At 46.5% G+C, this 19781-nt stretch overlaps 1 protein-coding gene across 5 annotated transcripts in view; it reads left to right on the top strand.

Annotated features, from left to right (window-relative positions):
* The window catches only part of Tlcd4 (TLC domain containing 4), an 84193-nt gene that overhangs the window by 21662 nt on the left and 42750 nt on the right, over window positions 1–19781 (top strand). Inside the window, exon 1 of one of the 5 annotated variants that reach the window (XM_020163943.2) lies at window positions 6991–7145. The exons of 2 other annotated variants lie outside the window; for them this stretch is intronic. The gene's annotated coding sequence lies outside the window, so the exon portion shown is untranslated. Of the gene's footprint in view, window positions 1–6990; window positions 7146–7386; window positions 7530–8443; window positions 8719–19781 lie in introns of those variants that run through there. 2 more of the 5 variants (XM_020163942.2, XM_074050949.1) reach the window with 2 other exon arrangements.

Genomic DNA, 19781 nt, shown 5'->3' with positions numbered 1-19781 from the left:
ACAGGGTCTCTCTGTGTAGCCCATGCTGGTCTCAAACTCCTCCTCCTGCTTCAGGCTCCCGAATGCTGGCATTGCAGATTAACTTTTTTTTTTTTTTTTTTTTTGTGGTACTAGGGTTTGAACTCAGGGCCTTCACCTTGAGCCACTCCAACCAGCCCTTTTTTGTGAAGAGTTTTTTTCAAGATAGGATCTCACAAACTATTTGCCTTGGCTGGCTTTGAACTGCAATCCTCCTGATCTCTGCCTCCTGAGTAGCTGGGATTATAGGCGTCAGCCACCAGCACCCAGCACTGACTGACTTTCAGTTGTTAGATTTGTTAATATTTATGGGTTCTACATCTCAAGTCAAAATTAGTGAGACCTTCCCATTCTAAGGAAAGAGGGGAATTCACCACACTCTCTATCAACATATAAAATTCTTCTTGCATTTATATTTAAATCTTTGACCCGTTTGGAATTTATTTTAGCATACAGTATGAGATAATAGATTTTATTTTTCCCAGATACTGTTTATTAAAGTCAGTCTTGTGCCACTGATGTAAGATGCTGCATATTTGACTTTCCATTCAATTCCATTATCCTATCCCCATAAAAAACCCAAAATGTTTAGTTACCGAGGTTCCATAGTATTTCTTAAGATACGGACAGAAGGTTGTCCCTTCTTCATTGATCTTGTTTTGTTGTGATGCTCAGGCTCGAACCCAGGGCCTCCAGCAGGCTAAGCACGAGGTCGGCCTTCGAGCTACTCACCAGCGCCTCAAGGATCTCTTTGAAGTTTTCTGACTGTGCTTGTTTATTTCTTTCATGCAAGCGTTAGAATTAGCTGTTCCTTTCCTGGAAAATAGCCTCTTGTTATTGTCACTAAGATTGTAATAAACTTACGATAAAACTCAGGGAGAACTGATATACATTCACTTTTCCTACAAAAAAACCAGCCTGACTTGTCATCCGTTGGTCCCTGCAGAAGTGTTTTGAAGCTTTTCCTCATAAAAGTTAGGCATATTCCTTATGAAATTTATCTCTAGGTGCTTCTCATTGCAATCACGAGGGGTCTTTTTTTTACTGTCTGGGGTTTAAACGCAGGGCCTTTACCTTGAGCCAGTCCGCCAGCTCTATTTTTGTCATGGGGTTTTTCAAGATAGGGTCTCATGAACTATTTGCCTGGGGTGGCTTGGAACCATTATCCTCCTGATTTCTGCCTCCTTAGCAGCTAGGATTATATGCGCAGGCCACTGGTGCCCAGCTTGGAGGGGGCTTTCCTTTTCTTACATTATATTGTTTGTGTGTGTATGTGTGTGCAATGTATATGTGTACTGGAAGAGGTAAAGGATATGTGTGTATGTGTGTGTTTACACATATATATGTAAATTAACTTGTTTGGGAGGTACTGGGGTTTGAACTCAGGGCCTCAGGCTTGCTAGGCAGGTGCTGTACCACTTGAGCCAAATCCGCAGCCCAAGTAAGTTCACTTGAAATCCTGCTCTCACACTTCATTTTCTATTATCTGAAATATTTTTCAGTTGATTTCCTGACATGTACTCATTTATTTCCAAGTGTTTAGTCATAGCAGCTACAAATAACGCTCTGTGTTCCAGTGTTGATATCTCCCTCTCTGCCATCTAGCTCCTCAACTGACCCGTCTAGCATCACTTTAAGCAGTGGTGGGAGAGTGGTCACCACCTCTCCTTCCTCTTGACCGCATCAGAATCTTCAAGTGTTTCGCCATGAAATCTGCAGCTGGCTTTGAATTTCAAGATCAGTTTCTCACCACACATTACTATTTTGCCTACCTGAACACTGTCTGATCCCCGAATGTGCACTTGTAAGGGACTGATGGGGTAAACACAGTATGTGTGACAGTGAGCACGGTTATTAACAATTTGTATTGTTTTAATCCCCCGCACCTTTTCTTCTTGCTAAAAAGAACCCCACAGTGTACGTGACTATGTAGGGAAAAGCATCTGAAAAGACATTCAGCAGACTGATCTGAAAGTCTTACCTTATCAACTGGTGTTTAGTAATGTCAATTTCAACTAATTTATAAAATTAAAAATCCAGCCTGCTGCTGGTATAATCATTAACATCTGTAATCATAACTACTTAGGACGCAGAGATCAGAAAGATCAAGGTTCAAAGCCTGCCCAGGTGGACAGTTCACCAACTTCATCTCAAAAATATCCAATACAAAACAGGGCTGGTGGAGTGCCTCAAGCAGGAAAGCACCTGCCTGGCAAGTGTGAGGCCTTGAGTTCAAACCCCAGTGCCAAAAAAAAAAAAAAAAAAATCTAACATTTTGACACAATTAACAAAATAAGTTAGAAATTTAATAAAAATAGATCCATTGTTCTTTCCATTCTTCTTTTCTGGATCCCTTCTGTTCTTGTTTGTTTTATAGAACAGAAATAAGACTCTCCTGTTTAAACATCATGGGTGGCCACAGTGTTTATCACTTATTCTCTGCTAAATAGCACCAAGATGAAAGTGTAGAAAAATCATCGCAGACAGTGATGACGAATGTCTGTAACCCCAGCCACTTGGGAGGCTGAAGCAGGAGGATCACTTGAGTTCAGGAGTTCAAGGAAAAAAAAATGAGTTTGGGGCAACAGAAATTCAAAAAATTTTGCTTTATGTAAAAGATTTTTTTAACTGTGGAGAAAAGTATCTAGTGGGTGAGAGATTTTAGCATGTTTCAGAAGCCGGAGGTTGGATGGCGTAGGGGTAGTTGCCTTTGCAAAGTGGAAAAGGTTTGAACCTAAGCTTTGGAGGAGAATTAGCATTTGAGGTGAGGTACCCTGTGGGAGGCAGGGATGGCGTCAAGCTGAAGGAGGAAAATCCTGAAGTTACCTCTTTCCAAGTTTGTAGACCTGTGTCCCTTCCCCACCTCCTACAGCAGCCTGCAGTCCTTCACTGCACCCTAATGGTACTGGTACTGTCGTGCAGTCAATGGAATCCCTCTGTGGGGTCAATGTTTCTTCTCTGGAGATTTATTCCTGATGGAGAGACCCCATAACAGAGGGCAGCCAGAGGATGGCGAAGAGCCCTTGCAAGTGAAAAATGTGTTTGGAACCAAGAAGATAAGGTTAAGGAATTCTCCTGGTCCAGCATTTCTCAATCTTGCACGGTTGACATTTGGGATTGGGAATTCTTGGTTGTGGGAGGGTGTTTTGTGCAGTGTAAGCTGGTTGGCAGTGCACTTGGCCTTCATTCACAAGATGCCAGCACCCCCTGTTCTGTCATGACAACCAAAACTATCTCCAGACATTGACACACGTCCCTGGGGGTGCAGGAATCAGCCTTCTGCACTTCTTCCTTTGAGAACTTGCGTCTTACACAATAGAACAGAAAGATGCAGAGATGATCAAGAGGACAAAAAGACAACACATTTAGAGAGAGCTGTAGTTCTTGGACCCTGATAACAAAAGACAGCAGAAAATGGACGGGAGGAAACCAGCAAAGAAATAGCAAAATGACAGAGAAAGACCCCCGAGTGTTCAAAGATACATCGTAGTGAAGCTTTGGGCTTCCAGGGGCAATGGGGTGATCTGAGTCAGACAACGAGGGGTGGCAGACATTTCAGTAGCAAGGCTAGGAGTGAAAGGCTGTGGAAGAATGCTCTTCACTGAGGTGGGAAAATGAATTTCCACCTGTCGAAAGTATTGATCAGGAAAAAGCACAGAAAAGCCATGGTCAGACATGGTCCTTGCTATCTGTGTGCCCCCTCTGAGTAAGCTGTTGGATCTGTGCTCAACAAAATCAGAGTACACTCAAAGTCACATGTTTGGGCATTGACTAATAGTGATGGGTATTTGATAGAAATGTTGAAGACTTTGGGTAAAATTTAGGTTAGATACATTTTTTTTTTTTGAAAGTGGAAAAGGCAAGGCAATTCCTAACTCCAGGAAGCAGAAGAGATTTCAAGACTGATGTAATCACGGCTCTTTACTTGACTCAGCAATGGAATGCATTTGCATTATCAGGATGACATAAACCCTAATCATTGTTTATTGATTCTGTGTAGCTAATTTGGAAATGAGGGTGGGGCAAAGTGCTGATGGTGGCATGAACGAGATGGTCAGTACTGTGACAAGGTGTTAGTAAACAATGCCTGAAACTGAAAATCAAGCACTGATATAAAGATATCAGTAAGAGATGAGGAACCCAGAGCAGGCTCTCTAGGAGAGGTGGTAGGGAGGGGACAGGACTGGGGGGACTCAAGCTTGGCTTTTGTTCTCAGCCTTTACAAACCATTTCCATTTTCACTCATATGTATTTTTATTAAAATAAAAATGCTATCAAAAGCAATACACATATGGTACAGCAAAGAATCATAAAATAAGCAAAAAGAATACAAAAGGTATCCAGAATTTCACCCATCCAGAGATAACATCTTGAAACAATTTCTTCCTGAGATTTGCTTAAAAAAAAAAAAAGAAAATACTTTTTGATGCTCATAATTGCAGAATTATTATTATTATTATTATTATTATTATTATTATTATTATTGAGATAGGGTCTCTGTAGCCTAACCTGGCCTCAAACTTAGCCTCCCAAGTGCTGGGATTATAGGTGTGTGTCACCTGTAAAAAAAAGACTCTTAATACACTAAAACTTCCAAGGCAGGAAAAGAATTGTGCCTAGGGTTATTCTTTTTTTTTTTTTTTTACTAACTCAAAACTTAAAAGTTTTTTTTTTTTTTTTTTTTTTTTGCATTTCACGAACCTAGGGCTTTCCAGGTGCTGGGCAAGCACTCTACTTCTGAGCTGTATCTCCAGCCCTAACCAAAACCTTTCTTCCAAAATGTTTGATGTCATGTAGTTCACATCTCCACTACAGCAGAATGGAGAATGGAGGCCAGTTTTCCAGTATTTTTGCCTTACTTATCTTGACATTTTTGAAAGAAGATGCTGTGGTCTTGGTAAATAAGTGGGAGGTGCTAGGGTTTGAACTCAGGGCCTCGTACTTGCTAGGCAGGTGCTCTACCACTTGAACCACTCTGCCAGTCCTTTTTTGTGATGGGTTTTTTTCAAGAGAGGGTCTTAGGAACTATTTCCCTGGGCTGGCTTTGAACCTCGATCCTCCTGATCTCTGCTCCTGAGTAACTAGGATTACAGGTATGAGCCACTGGCACCCAGCAAGAATTTTGCAAAACAGAAAATTTTATTTAAGAGAAAAATTTGGAATTTTTAAAGTGTAGATGAATACTTTTACTGTTATCTTGAACTGTTTCCATGAAGAAAAAAAAAATTTAAAAGTGTCAGTCAGCCTTGATACTTCACATTTAAAATGTAGAAAACTTCATATAGTAAATAAATGCAAATTTTGAGGGATTATCCTTAGAAAGGAAGCATTGTAAAATAAAGTTAAGAATAATTAAAGATTTAAATGTGAATAAAATGAAATGGATAAAGATTTAAATTGAATTTAAAATTTCAGGAGAATGTAGTGGATGTATCCTAAAGTCACTGAATTTTTGCTTTGTTTTGTTTTTGGAAGCACTGCGGTTTGAACTCAGGGCCTCATGGTTGCTAGGCAAGTGCTGACGTCCACTAACCTTTGATTAGTTGAAAGTTGTAACATTTAACTCATCTCTACTGAGTTTTTTCTATCTCAGACTTTGGCCTTGTGTATTATATCTGTTCTGGATAATCTCAGAACAAGCTTGCATGTTGGTGATGTATTCACAGAGGTCTAACATGAAAGAACAGAATGGGATGAAGAAGACAGTTTATTTCTGTGTTGGGGTTAGACACTACAGATCAAAGATAACTGTGGTCATTTATCAGTAGGGAACAGAACAGGGGCTGCACCTCTGATAGGCATCAGAGAGTGTCTGCAGGAAGTGGTCTTGACAGAGCTTCTTGGATGACACTCAATCTGTTTTTTTTGGGAGACCCCACATATGTCCACAAACAACCATCCTGCTCACGAGAGTTGTGAAATCGTAGCTGAATGCACACAGCAGACACGGACTGGGCACAGTGTGATGAAACTAGTCAGAGAGCTCTACTGCCCCAGCACCTCCTGAGTCCTGGAGGCTTCCAGATTCTTCCTGCTGCTTTTCTGCTGTAGGATGGGTTCTGTCCCTGGAGGCTGGTGTAGGTTTTATCTTTGTAAGTCAGTCTGAGGTTCTTTTGCCAAGATCTGGGTTTCAGAAATAACTGAATTATAATTTCCATTTTATAGATGAATAAATTAAGCTTCCTGGTCAGCTAGCTAGACTCATACAGCTCTAAGTGATAGAACTCCAGGTTCTGACTTTGATTCAGTTCCTTTACCATGAGCCAGAGGGCATTTTCTCTGTGTGCATGTATGGATTAGGTCAGACATGTTAGCCTTATTGATAGATACTTCTACATTACTAACAGGGTTGTTTACAAATGATTTAATTTCTTTAGAACTTCCCACTTTATTTTAAAAAAAAAGGCCTTCTGATAACCTTTTGTAGACTATAACAACCTAAATATGTCTTGTCAAGCCAGGCTCCAGTGGCCCAGGAGGCAGAGATCAGGAGGATCATGGTTCAAGGCCAGGCTGGGCAAAAGGGAGATCCTGTTTAAAAAATGTCACACACACACACACACACACACACAGAGAGAACTGGTGGAGTGGTTCAGGTGGTAGAGCACCTGCTTAGCAAGTGTGAGGCCCTGAGTTCAAACCCTGGTACCACCAATACATATCTTCATTATTTTGTTTTATTCCAAACAATTTTATCTGATTGATCTAGAACACTTGGGAGTTTTGAGCAATCTGAAATAGTTCAGAAGATTAGTCAGCGTCCAACTTTATGCACGGGGTAACTTGGCGTTCTCAGTTTCCACTGGACAACAGAAAGGTTGCAGTGTGGACGGCTGGGGATCCCAGCTCAGGCTTCGTGCCCGACAGACAAGCGCCCTGCCCTGAGCTGCACCTGCAGCCCCGGGGCCTTGGTGAAGGCAGGTCGAGGCTTCGGTCGGGGTCGGGAGGAGGCTGGGGACGCCGCCCGCCTGTCCCCACCGCCCCGCCTCCGCCCCTCGGAATGCACCTGCGGCCCGACGCAGCAGGGCGGGACTCGACTGTGGCCGAGCGCCCAGCCAAGGGCCGCAGATCGCACGGGTGCGGGCGCTGCGGCGGGATGTCAGCGCGCAGTGGCCGACCATTTCTGGGTACGTGGCGGGTCGGGGCGCTGCCCGCTGCGGGGACGGACACCTGGTGGTCAGCGCGCCTCGGGGCCCGGGGCGCGCGGCCAGGCCGGTCCTCCCGCAGCGCGGCGGCCTCGAGCCCCGCGCCCCGCGTCCCGCCCCCCGCGCCGGGGTCGCCGCCCGAGCGCCAGCGGCCGCGGCCCCTTTAAGGAGCCGCTCTGCGGTAACCCGACCCGCAGTCCGGGCGGCGGCTGCAGCCTCGGCGACAGTTCTCCGCGGCCCGGAGCCCGCAGCCCACAGCCCCGCGAGCGGCTCGGTCGGTACCAGCCCTCGGCCGGGCCGGAGGACCCGGCGCCCGGAGCTGCGCTGCCCGCCCGGCCCGCGCCTGCTGTCCCGGGACCCGCACAGGTGACGCGGGGGATGGGGGGGACGCAGCCCGCGGGCCCGCGCCACCCTCGCCGCCGCCGCCGCCGCCACCGGCCTAGCGCGCCCCAGGCTGCGTGGCGCCCGCGCGGGCGGCGTGGGCTTTGGTCCCGCGGGTGCGGGGAGGTGCGGGTGCGCCCCGGGCCGCACGGGGCAGGGGCTCCGGGCTCCAGCCCCACCAGGTGCAGAGGGCGCAGTGTCCCTGCCCGTGGCCCCTCTGCCCCGCAGCACGCAGGTCCCCGCGCCGCCCGCGTCCCCGCGCTTGCTTCCCGGCTGTGCGCCGCCTGCCTGCCCGCCGGTCGGCGCCGGGGGTCCCAGCACACAGAGGTGGTGCCACCTTTGGCCATCCGGGGGACGCGGTGTGGTAGACACCCGCACATCGAGTGGGGTGTTCTGGCCCCATCTCCTCCTAAAAACAAGTATCCCTGTGGATTCCTCCAGCCCCCAGATGGGTGCCAAGTTTAGCGGCCTAGAGCTGAAGTCTGTGCGGAGTCACCCGAGAATTGTCTGTTTCCAGCTCTGCCTTTGAAAACTCTGCCAAGCTGATTCAGTTAAGTGCCTCGGTTTACCCAGCCATGACTTGGGGTGTGTAATGCCAGCCTCCTGCTGCTTTGCCAAGATGGCTTTCCCTGTGGGAACGTACTGTGTGTCGTCGGAGTTCATTTAAGGGCCAGCGGGATTGGCCTGTGTCCTCTAAATCATATACATTTGAGTGTTAATTTTTATATGAGGTTGTAAAACTTACTCAAGAGACCTTCGATGATATTTTATTTAATTAAGATTCCAATTTGGGGGCAAGATGGATGAGGGTGTGGATGGCGGGAGTTGATGTGGGAGGTAGACAAAAAGCTGTGATTTTGGTAAAACCTTTCATGGTCATAGATGGAGAGGAGACAAACGGCCGGGGTGTGTTTAGATGGGTCGTACAGGTGTGTGTGCGATTCAGCCTGGCCTGAGGGAGGCTCAGGTTCAGCAACCCCAGTCGGTTTCCTGTGCAGATGGTGCAGTGTGTTGCCTTGTTACACTTTCCCTCCAGTTGTACCGGCGAAACCAAATTAGAACGGTGTACTATTGCCTTAGCCACTGGAAAGAGTGGCTTCAGGAACCACGGATTTTGGGTTCTTTGCAGCAGTCTCCTGTGCCGTGTGAGGAGCCAGAGTAATTCATGTGGAAGGTACTTCTTTTCTTTCCCTTCCTTTTACCCCATGGCGGCCTCCAGAGTCTGCATCTTCCCTCTGTCATCTTGCAGGAGCGTTATCTGTCTAGCTGGGTGCCTTGGACCCAGATGCTTAGTCATTACTAGCTCTGCTTCTGTAATTTCCACTCTGAGCTTTCTTCACCCTGGTGGAAAGAAGAATGACTCTTTGCTAATAACGCCCTACCCTTCTTTGGGGGTGACAAGAACTGGCAATCATCAAGGGGCCAAAACTTACAGCAGCAACCTCCAGAGAATCTGGGAACTTCTGAATAGACCCCAGAACACAGACCAAGAGTGGGTCTCTCTTTTCTTGCGTTTTCCAGAATCTCCATGGGAGAGATTTGTTTGATGACACAGGGAAGCCTTGGGAGCAGGAGGTGTTTAAAGTCTGACACAGTGCCAGACTGAGTAAGAGTGTTCCCTGCAAAGAGTGATGTAGGAAATAAGGGCCTGCAAGGGATGGAGGCCCCCCCTACAAGCAAATGATCAGCAGGGTAAAAGAGAACTAGATTACTCAGTGGGGTGCAGAAAGGGAATTTAGGGTTTTGAGGCAAACTCTGGAATGCATTTTGACCCTTTCCCTTTGACAAGGTTTCTTGTCCCTCAGTATTAGGTCATCAGACCTCTTCTCTCTCCTTCCTTAGTGCTTTCAGTGTGGTTCCAGTGTTGGTGTTCTCTCAAATATGGCCTTAGAATACTGAGCAGTTTAATTTGGGTTATTGTTGCTCCTGGGCTTTGTTTTTTTGTTTGTTTGTTTGTTTGTTTTGTGGTACTAGAGTTTGAACTCAGGGCCTCATAGTCCATAGTTGCTAGGCAGGCACTCTACCACTTGAACCACTCCACCAGCCCTTTTTTGTGATGGGTTTTTTCGAGATAGGTCTTGAGAACTGTTTGCCCTGCCTGGCTTTGAACCACAGTCCTCCTGATCTCTGCCTCCTGAGTAGCTAGGATTACAGGCGTGCATCACCAGTGCCTGGCTCTGAGCAGTTTAGCTTGTAAGAAACCCTCAGTGTCTGGCTCCCTTCACCCTTCTTTCTAAGTTAGTATCCCATATGGACAGGTTGGAGATCCATTTAAACTTCCTATCTCGTGGAAGGTTAAGAAGTCTGGCTGAGAGAGTAACTGAATAGGCTGCACTGAGACAGAAAATAAGCTTCTCTTTTGAGGGAGATAATGAGTTAATTGTCTGGGTGAGAATAGTAGGCCCTTGGACAAGGAAGGCAAATATGGGGGTGGAGTGTGCTGGACAGCTTGTGCCCTTGTCCTTGAGAGAGGAAAAGATCCCACCAAGCTGACAGAGCTCCTCCTTATGCTTCCCTCCTTCCACTTGCCCTGGGAGGTGAAGGAGACTGCAACACTGAGTCAACTACCCATCTACTCTCAGAACACAAACGGACTTGAGCGAACAACAGGCAAGACCATTCACCCTGGCTTCAGGCCCTGAATGTAATGCATCACGTAGGAAACTGAGGCTGATTTAATAAGAAATTGAAGGGTGTTCAAGCGTGACTTTCGCAGAGCTCTTTCTTGTTGGGGATGAAAGGTGCCATACACAGAAGTGGGGTTTGCTGCTCTGAGGCCTGGTGCTCCTGGTGAGGCACCCCCAGACCTGAGGACACAGGCAGAAATGGGAAAGGGTGTTTCTCCTCTCAGAACGTCCCCGTGTTCAAGGAAAAGGCAATCCTTTGGCTCTAGAGGAAGAGCTTGTGAATCAGGGTCAAAGGCCAATGATTTTGAAAACAGCCAGTGGAGAAGACAACTGGAAGTTCTGCTCAGAGCTCGAGTCAGCCCAGAGAAAGGACGCTGCAGTACAGTGGGTCCCACGTCCTAGGGGAGTTCTACTAGATGTCACAGGCTGGCCCAGATCTGGGTTGCAGTTTTGGGCTACAGCAGTAGGAATGCAATTTTTTTTAAAAAACTTTGAAACCCAGAACAGAAGTATATGTGTATCTGAAACAAGTCTCTCTTTCTGTTCTATTTCTGTTCCTGTTCTGTGTTCTTAGAAGCTCCTGATCTATGAATGACTCACAGTCCACCACTTGGAACCCATGTCTCCGGGAGGGGCGGGGGAAGAGCAGGTTATAGTGAAGCAGGCTGGCAGGGGACTGGATGCTGGAGGAGGTGACAGGGAGCTCTCTGGATCCCTGTCAGTGAGGACAGGGAGTGTGGGAAGTCATCTGGTATCTGAGGGGTGTAGGGCTTGCATAGCTGAAAGGCAACTGGATGCAAAAATAAATAAAAATAAATAAATAAAAAGGTGGGGGACTTCCCACCAGCTCCTTTGACTGCAAAACCAAGCAACTGGCTTTGAAGGAGGAGGAGGGAGTGTGGACTGTGCACTGGGTTTGAAAGCAGATTTCTTTCGAGCGGTAGGTTTTCCTCTGTAGGCTAAGCAAGAAGACAAATGGGCCCAGAACAAATTGGCTGATAGATTTAGGTCATGTCCTCTTTTATGGGAGGGTGAGGGAGCTCGGGGCTCCCATGCAGAATGGGTGAGTAGGAGGCTCTCACCTCCCCTCCAGCTTTGGGAAGTTTGAGCACAGTAGGTTGAGTGCGCTGTTTCTAACCCTGCTTGCTGATCGAATTTGTTAGGAAGTTGGCCGCTTGCCTCACCAGGAATTGGAAAGGTATTCTCACCACGTTTAGAAAAGGGTTAGACTATCAAAACTTCCTTAGAAGTCTGTTTCACGAGCGACAGTCCAACTTGAGCTTCTGCCCCAGCTGGCGTCTGGGAACCAGCTCCCGTGTGTGTCCTGGAGTCACTCAAGGGCAGATTTGGTTGTGTTTGTAATAACAATTTTCATACTTCTCACTCCAATACCTAACACGCCCAGCGAGGAAAACAAAGCCTGCAGAAATAGCACCTGGTATCAGAGTTCACACCAGCTTGTTACTTGTCACTGCTGCTTTCGTCCTTGACCTGACCTAGTTGGAGCCTCCCTGTGACCCACTGGGTGTGTGACTTCACCCTTCTTCCACTGTGTGCCATTATCTCGTGCTTTCAACTCTGGTTTCCCTGTGCTATCTCAGGGTCCCTGACTGACTGCCCAACTGCCTCCTCCGTGGAACCCCAGCTTTGACTCCTGAACCCTAGAAACAACTGCACATTGATGAGTTTAAATGGTGGTGTTTAATTTAACTGTAAAATTCAAAGACACTGTCTTGCTCAAGTGAATTTTAATTAGTTTTCTCCAAACAGGTTTAAAATCTCAGTAAAAAAGTTTATTTTGAGCCAGATGCCAGTGGCTCACACCTGTAATCCTAGCTACTCAGGAGGCAGAGATCAGGAAGCCAGCCCCAGGCAAATGGTTCTGAGACCTTATCTTGAAAATACCCGACACTAAATAGGGCTGGGGAGTGGCTCAGCTGGTAGAGCGCCAGGACACTTATAGCCTCGGTACCACCCCCCAAAAAAAGTATGTTTTGGGTTGGTGATGACAGCACAGGCCTGCAATCCCAGGTACTTGGGGAGGTGGAGGCAGGGGGCTCACAGTCCAAGGCTGCACAGTCAAAAGCACAGGACCCTGACAGAAGAAGCAAAAGTGCCGGGGTGTGGCTCAAGTGATAGAGTACTTGCCTAGCAAGCATGGGCCCCGAGTTCAATCCAGCAAATTTGCTTTTGAAGTACATTTAGGGTTCTGGAGGATGTAGCTCAGTGGTACCGTGCTTGCTTAGCATGTGAGGTCCTGGGCTAGATCCCCAGTCCACACACTCACATAGAAGTTTGTCTCAATGTCATTGACAAATATCTTCCTACGTGATATGTATTTATTTAGTGGGATGGGAGGAAGAGGGAATTTTTACTTGACAAAAATTTTGAATAAATTTAAAAGCCCCCTTTTCAGAGGGCTGTGTTTCAGGGACGTGATTCTTAGAACTAATCTGGCTTGATTAACATGTTTGCTCTAGTGCATGTAAAAATATTGAGACAATTGTGAATTTAATTAAACGCCTTTATAATGTGTCACGTACTATTTTGAGGACTTACAAAGACTACAGCTCTGCTGAGATTGGAAAGATTCCTTGCCACTTCATATTTTTGAAGACTTGTGTGCATGCTACCAAACAGGTTTCGGACATGTTTTTAGAAAATGGAGGAACACAGAGCAAGATGAAGGTTAGGGGTGGGAGGTCGGGAGGAAGGGAGCTGAGGTGGCATCTTCGCCATGCCCAGCTTCAGGTCTCCAAGCCAAACCCTTAAGACATTAGGATTTGAGAATGCTTTATAGCCCAACACCATATGTGTTTTCTCTAGTGTTTTTTAAACTCCAAAAGTAAGACTAGTTCCTTACAGAAAACCAGTAACCAGGAGAGTCAAAGTTTACCTCTTCCCTTCCACCACCTACCTCCCCTGGTTTTATTCCCAAACACCATCTGTTACTCATTTTGAAGTGTGGCCCTCCAGACCTTTTTCTCTCCCAAACCATGCCCAGAGTTATTTACTGATGAGACATTGATCAGTTTGTTGCATGCTTTCTGTCTGAGGTTTGATAGATACAAAGCTAGCCATCTATTTAACCATTTTCCCATAGGTGATCCTAGGGCTGCTACCAGTGGGCTGTAATAGACACTCTTGGCCAGGCATGGTGGTTCACGCCTGTAATCCCAACTACTTGGGAGTAGAGATTGTGAGGATCACCGTTTAAGACCAACTCAGGCAAAAAAAAAAAAAAAATTAACAGGACCCTATGTCAACCAACAAGCTTGGTGTGGTGAGGCATAGCTGTAATGCCAGCTAGCATAGGTCAGAGGATCATGGTCCAGGGCAAAAGTGAGAGACCCTTCTGAAAAATAAATACAACAAACAAGGACCTGGGGGCATGGCTCAAATGATAGCGCACCTGCCTAGCAAGTGTGAAGCCCTGAGTTCAAACCCCAGGACCCTCAAAGCACAAATTAACAAAAAAACTACCCTTGTCATACTTGTGTGAATTGTGTTGAGGACAAAAGATCAACTCATTAGTATACTACTTTTTTTTAATGTGGCTGCTACCAAAAAAATCTACACATTCTACTGTTTAACTCCCCTAAGTGTTCATTCAGCAGTAAAGCCCAGCAGGAGAGGCCATGGGGTTCCCAGTGGGGAATGCCCAGGCCTCATAATGGCACATACCTGGACTGGAATATCTTTGGTTTCATTTCCGCCCTACCCTTGTTCCAAAGGAGCTTGGGATGTCTTGCAAAGATGCATACTCTGTGTCAAGGTAAAGTAAATTCAGTAGGAAAAGGGCGATACAACTGAGGTATGAATGAGGGTGGTATGTGTACTTTCAAGTCCCAGTCTCCTCTTGCTAGAAGTTCTGCTTATAAGACTTCCAGCAGCCAAAGAGAAGAGGCAACAACCATACCAGAAAGGAAGCCATATCAGAGAAGCCCTTCCCTTCCTGATTCCAGGAGGCAAGAAAAAAATATCCTTTGGGTTTTCGTCAGGCAGGCCAGCGTTCTCATAAACACTGCACTATGGTACAGTAAAACCTGGTGACTTGGCCTCATGGTGCCACTTTATGTCGTGTTCCTCATTGCTAGCCAGAGGTGTCACACCATGCCACTGTCTGGTGAAAGGTCAGCAAGGTGGGGTGTGAGTCCAGGGGTTAAATCCAGAAATAGCTTTAAGGGAACCAAAGGCACACTGGGCCCATGTAAACAGCAACCTGATACTGTCCTGGACGATTTTCCCACACGGTATACAGAATACACAATTTGAGCATCACTTCTGTGAGTAAAATCCATTTGCCCAAGTGTGCTTGGCTTATAACTTGTGAAGCCAAAGACCAGGGTGTGCTGCATGGCCTTGACCTGCTAGAATTATCACAATGGTCGAGCAAATTATTTTCCAAAACCCAACAGAGCTTGCACCTGATCCACCCAAGAACAGTACCTGTTCACATTGGTTAACCCCACCAGGTAGAAAGCGTCAGAGTCACCATTGTGAGGAGTCTTGAGAGCATCTGCAGACAGGGTGAGCGTGTCCCCAGGGCACGGAGGTCTGCTTGTCTAGGCAGCCCATCCCTAATTGGGGAAGCTGGGGAAGGGGCCACCTGGATCTCAGCTTTCAGGACCAAATCCTCGTCTCAGGAACACTACCCCCAACGATTCTTCATTACCACCATGGGGCCAAGCTTAGGTCCTTCTATGTGACTTACCATGCTTGAATTTATTTTTTTTAAATTATTTTTATTTTTTTGGCAGGACTGGGTTCGTACTCACTAGGCAGGTGCTCTGATTTTGGAGCTATGACCTCACTTTTTGCTCAGACTGGACTGGCCCTCGATCCTTCTATTTTAAGCTTCCCTCCCATCACTGGGCTGCCCAGCTATTGATTGAGATGGGGTCTTGTGACTTTTTGTCAGGGCTGGCCTGTAACCTCAGTCCTCCCAATCTCAGCCTCCCAAGGAGTTAGAATTTCAGTTGTTAGCCACCCACACCCGACTCTGTGCTGGCATCTCTATGTAAGATTTGTAGTAAGTGTTCGCTCTTTTTTTGGTGGTCCCAGGCTTTGAACGCAGAGCTTCATGCTTGCCAGGCAGGCACTCTACCACTTTTGAGTCATTCCACCAGCCCCTGTAGTAAGTGTTGAACTTAAGGCCACTGGAAGTTTGTTGTGAGAAAGCCATGTCTGCCTTGTTTTGTACGTCACTCCATTAGCCTGTAAAGTGGTTCAAAGAAACATGTCACCATGTTTGGATTCTTCGACTATCAAGCCAGACACTGAATCAGCCCAGTGCCATGTTTATTAAATAGCGTTTCAGTTGGACCCGGTACTAAGTTATGGCGACTTAGAAGAAGAGGTCAGAGGAGAAGCCACTCGGAAGGTGCTTCGGGGACAATTTTAAATTTCTTTTCTTCTTTCTTTCTTTCTTTTTCTGGTACTGGGGTTTGAACTCAGGGCCTCACAGTTACTAGGCAGGCCCTCTTTCTGCTTGAGCCACTCCACCAGACTTCTGGGTAGAGTTTTAAGTGGCCCCCCAGGTAAGAATATGTAGTGTGCCCTTGAGAATTTAGGAAGTTCTTGGGTGTCTTCTCATTTCGATCAGCAAATCCTTGTCAGATCACAGATGTAGAAAAGCTGGGAGCTCTTAGGCCTAGGAGGAAAAGGAGGGGAAGGATCAGATTACTTCAGGTACAGAGCATCATGCTCCTCTATGATTTGGTGATGCCAGGGAAGTCAGTGGAACATACCTTGGTAAGAAGAGGCTAGTCGTATCAAGCACTATTTGTTATTGGGTGGTATTTCCATCTGTTGCAGAGAACAGACCACCGGCAAATCCTAGTGGCCTGGAACGATGCTTTCTTGTTTCCTGCCATTCTGGGGACTGGCCAGGTCACCGCTGGCTGCAGCTCAGGTGACTGAGTGCATTCACCTGTAATGCACTGAGCTGGGAAAAGCCATCATGGTGGACTAGCCTGGCTGGTGTAGAGTTGGGCAGCCTCAGCCCACTCGGTACACTCTTCTGGTTCCTGTGGCGAGCAGCAGGCAGGAGGCTGTGCCAACCTCAGCCACTTCCCTGCAACCCAATGACTATCTCTGCGAAGCCAGACTGTTGATTTGGGGGTGAGAAGAACCTTCCTGTCTCCTTAAGTTCTCCCTTACTGGGTGTCTTGGCAGTTGTTCCAATGCTCTTTAAAAAGAAAAGAGTAAAATATATTTGGGAAAAATCAGGCTTTTCCTTGATTTCACAGCATTGGCAGAAAGCCAAGAGATGTGCCAAGCTGAGAGGCTCCTTCGTGGTCCCTCCAGGAAGGGCACTCACAGCTCTGGAAAGCTGTATATCAGAAGCCAGGTTGAAAGGTTGGCTCCGACCTTGCTCCTCCAGGTGACACAGTGCCACCTGGTCCCCCATCAGTGTCAGAGCCCTTATAGCACAGACTGTTCCTAAGATTCTGGTCCCAAATTGCACTGGAAATGCTCGTCCCTTACAGATGGGCCTTGAATAGCTTAGCTTCAACCTGTCACTTTGCTTGTACCAGCATCTGTGTTAGCATCCCCTTGCAATTACTGAGGCTCTCCAGGCCTAAGACGCTCTGCTGAATTCAAAATTCAGCAGCTGTAATTGGAACTCAGAGGTCTGAAACACAAAGCCCTCTTTATAAAAGATTTAAGCAGGGTGAGATGTGAGGAAGCCCCATTTATCCCGTAAATCACATGGGCTTCGGAAAATGAACTTCTGAATTTCCTCAAGGTTGAATTCTTCAGTGTGGGGAGCCAGAGGAGCACTGGGAGAGCTGGGAGAGGGTCTCTGTCCTCATTGACTCCACAGCCACGGTGCTGGCCAGGCACCTTGCACACAAGACCCGGTAAAAAGCCAAAGAAGATGTGATAAAAGATGAAAAGTTGGCAGGGAGTATGCGAATTATTACTGGATTTCATTTATTTTGAAGATAAAAGCTAGAGCATAAATGTCAGCTAGGACAGTAGGCGTAAAAGTTTTGTTGAAATCCTGCCTAAGAACACCTGTAGCTAAAGAGGCGATCAGGTGGTGGAACGAGAGAGAGAAGCTCTTTCATGAGAGCAGGGATTCTCGGAGGGGTGAAGGAGAGGGAATAACCTCCCACCTCTGCTGGGTCCGAATATTTGGGCAGGGGCTCTGAGCTCTGTGAGAAGTCTGTGTCAAGAACTCTGTTGCTGCCCAGGTGCCCATGGCTATGCTGGTGGCTTCTCGGGAGAACAGAGATCAGGAGGATCGTGGTTGGAGGCCAGCCCCAGCAAATAGTTTGTGAGACCCTATCTCAAAAAAACCCTTCACAGAAAAGGGCTGGTAGAGTGGCCCAAGTGGTAAAATGCTTGCCTAGCAAGTGTGAGGCCCTGAGTTCAAACCCCAGCACCACCAAAAGAAAGGGAAAGAAAAAGAAACCTATTCTCTCTGGCCCCAGAAACATACTATAGAAAGGAAGACCACAAAATCTTCTCAAGTGATAGGAATAAGCAGAATCTGTATCAAGAAATTGTGTTTGGTGTGGGAGGAGTGTATAGAAAAATATGATAATTTGACAAACAATGAGTTACAGGGATGGGAGACAGAATCCTAGAAGGCATTTAACATAGTATAAAAAGACTGAATGATGACAGTAAAGAGAAATCTCAGAGATTTGTACAGAGAGAGGAATTAGCTGTGAAGACAGTTGTCTGAGCCGTGGGAGCGGGGTGGGGCCACCCCACAGCTTGTGAGTGTGGATACGCTGTGTTGTGTCCCTTGCAGAGTCCTGGTTAGGCAACAGGGTTTGCTCCCCAACCTCCTGCTCTAGCATCCTGTGCCTGAAATTGTTACGTAGAATTGTGGGGCAAATAAAAACCAGGTGAAGCTGGGTGCCGTGGCTCACACCTGTAATCCTAGCTACTGAGGAGGCAGAGATAGGAGGATCACAGTTCAAAGCCAGCCCAGATAAATGTTCAGGAGACCCTATCTCAAAAAATACCTATCACAAAAAAAGGGCTGGTGAGGATGCTCAAGGTGAAGGCCCTGAGTTCAAACCCCAGAACTGAAAAAAAAAAAAAAGAAAAGAAATGAGAAATGTGTGACTATTTTACTTCAATATTTTATTTTTTGTACCAAACAACCTATAATCCCAAAGAATTGTTTGAGTGATGTACCAATTGCCAGGATCTGTAGCAGGCAGAAATGGATGGTTTCTCTTTAACTTGAATTCTTTTACATGCTGTTGAAGACTGAAAAAATACTGAATAAAAATATAGAAGATGGTCTCATTCAGAGTTTAGTATCTTAATTGACACAGAGGAGCCATAGAGAAATTCCTTCTGTAGTAATGAATACTTCCTTGTTATACCTTAAGGCACATGTATGTCAGGAAGTGACCATCACTTAGTCATATTAATACCTGGTTCCCTAGCTTTTTCTGGCTGTCCTCATATTTTCCCATTCACTTCAGTTTAAAAAGCAGTGTCCTCGGGGTTGGCAGTGTATCTCCGTGGTAGGGTGCTTGCCTAGCATGTGGGGGACCCTGGGTTCCATCCCAGCACACACAGGCACAGAAGACTGTTGGTTTAGAGAAGTAATACCGTGAATATTAGAGGAGTTGCAGAAGTTGGGTCTGCTTGCTTTTGTAGCTGTCTTCTATAGATTTTCACACCAATATAATTGCTCGTCAGCTTGAGGCTTGGAAGAGAAGAATAAGTGAAACATTTAGCATAGAATTCTCCAAAGTTAATGCGTGATTTAAAAAAACAACAAACAGATGGAGGGGAGAATTCAACTATGATATATTGTAAGCACTGATAAGATAAGAGATCCGCACTAGAAAAGTGGAGAGCATTATAAGAATGTGAGGTCTGTTCTCATTATTTTATTCACAGACATCGGGCAGACACCGTGCTGGGCGTGAGACAGAAAGGTGATGGAAACATGGCCCAGTTTTGAGTTGTCATGGAGCATATATCCCCTAGGGGAAGGAGACATTTGTTTAAGCTGCAGCCATAAAGGAGGCGCTGTGAGGGCAGATAATGGGGGAGTTGGCCTGTTGATAGAGCCCGAGGCGGGAGGATTGACCCGAGGCTGAAGAGGCATGGGAGCACTGGGAAACAAGACTTGTAGTTGATGGTAGGTGAGCAGGCAACACTGGAGATGCTGCTGAAAAAGAGTCCCCTGGAGCCTTTAAGTCTGCTCTTCACACTCAGGAGACCAGCCAGGGGGCATTCCAAAAAGTGATGTGATGTGAGAAAAATGGATCTTTTTGAAAGTTGTTTGAGAAGTGAAATCCATGGGACTTGGCGGTAGATTGGAGGCGGTGTCAGACTAGGAAGATGCAGAAAGCGAGTTTTCAAGGGCGACTCCTTGCACGTGGCAGTTACATCTGGATGCATGGTGACACCATTCACCGAGATGAAGAAGTGCATGTGAACTGTGTGTAGACGTCAGGTTGTGCGCTTGATTAAGTAGCAGTGTCAAAAGGAGAGCTTGGGATGGTTACGCGTTCTTGGAAATTTTCATTTTCTACGTAGAAGTGGTGGCTGAAGCCACAGGTATCAGTGAAGTCACGGGAACAAGAAGAGAAGAAGCTGTCTGGGGCCTTGGAGGACTCTCTCA

The sequence above is a fragment of the Castor canadensis genome, chromosome 12 (genome assembly GCF_047511655.1).
Source record: "Castor canadensis chromosome 12, mCasCan1.hap1v2, whole genome shotgun sequence".
NCBI classification, from domain to species: domain Eukaryota; kingdom Metazoa; phylum Chordata; class Mammalia; order Rodentia; family Castoridae; genus Castor; species Castor canadensis.
Note: the sequence above shows the minus strand (reverse complement) of the source record. Positions and strands in the feature narration are given on the sequence as shown.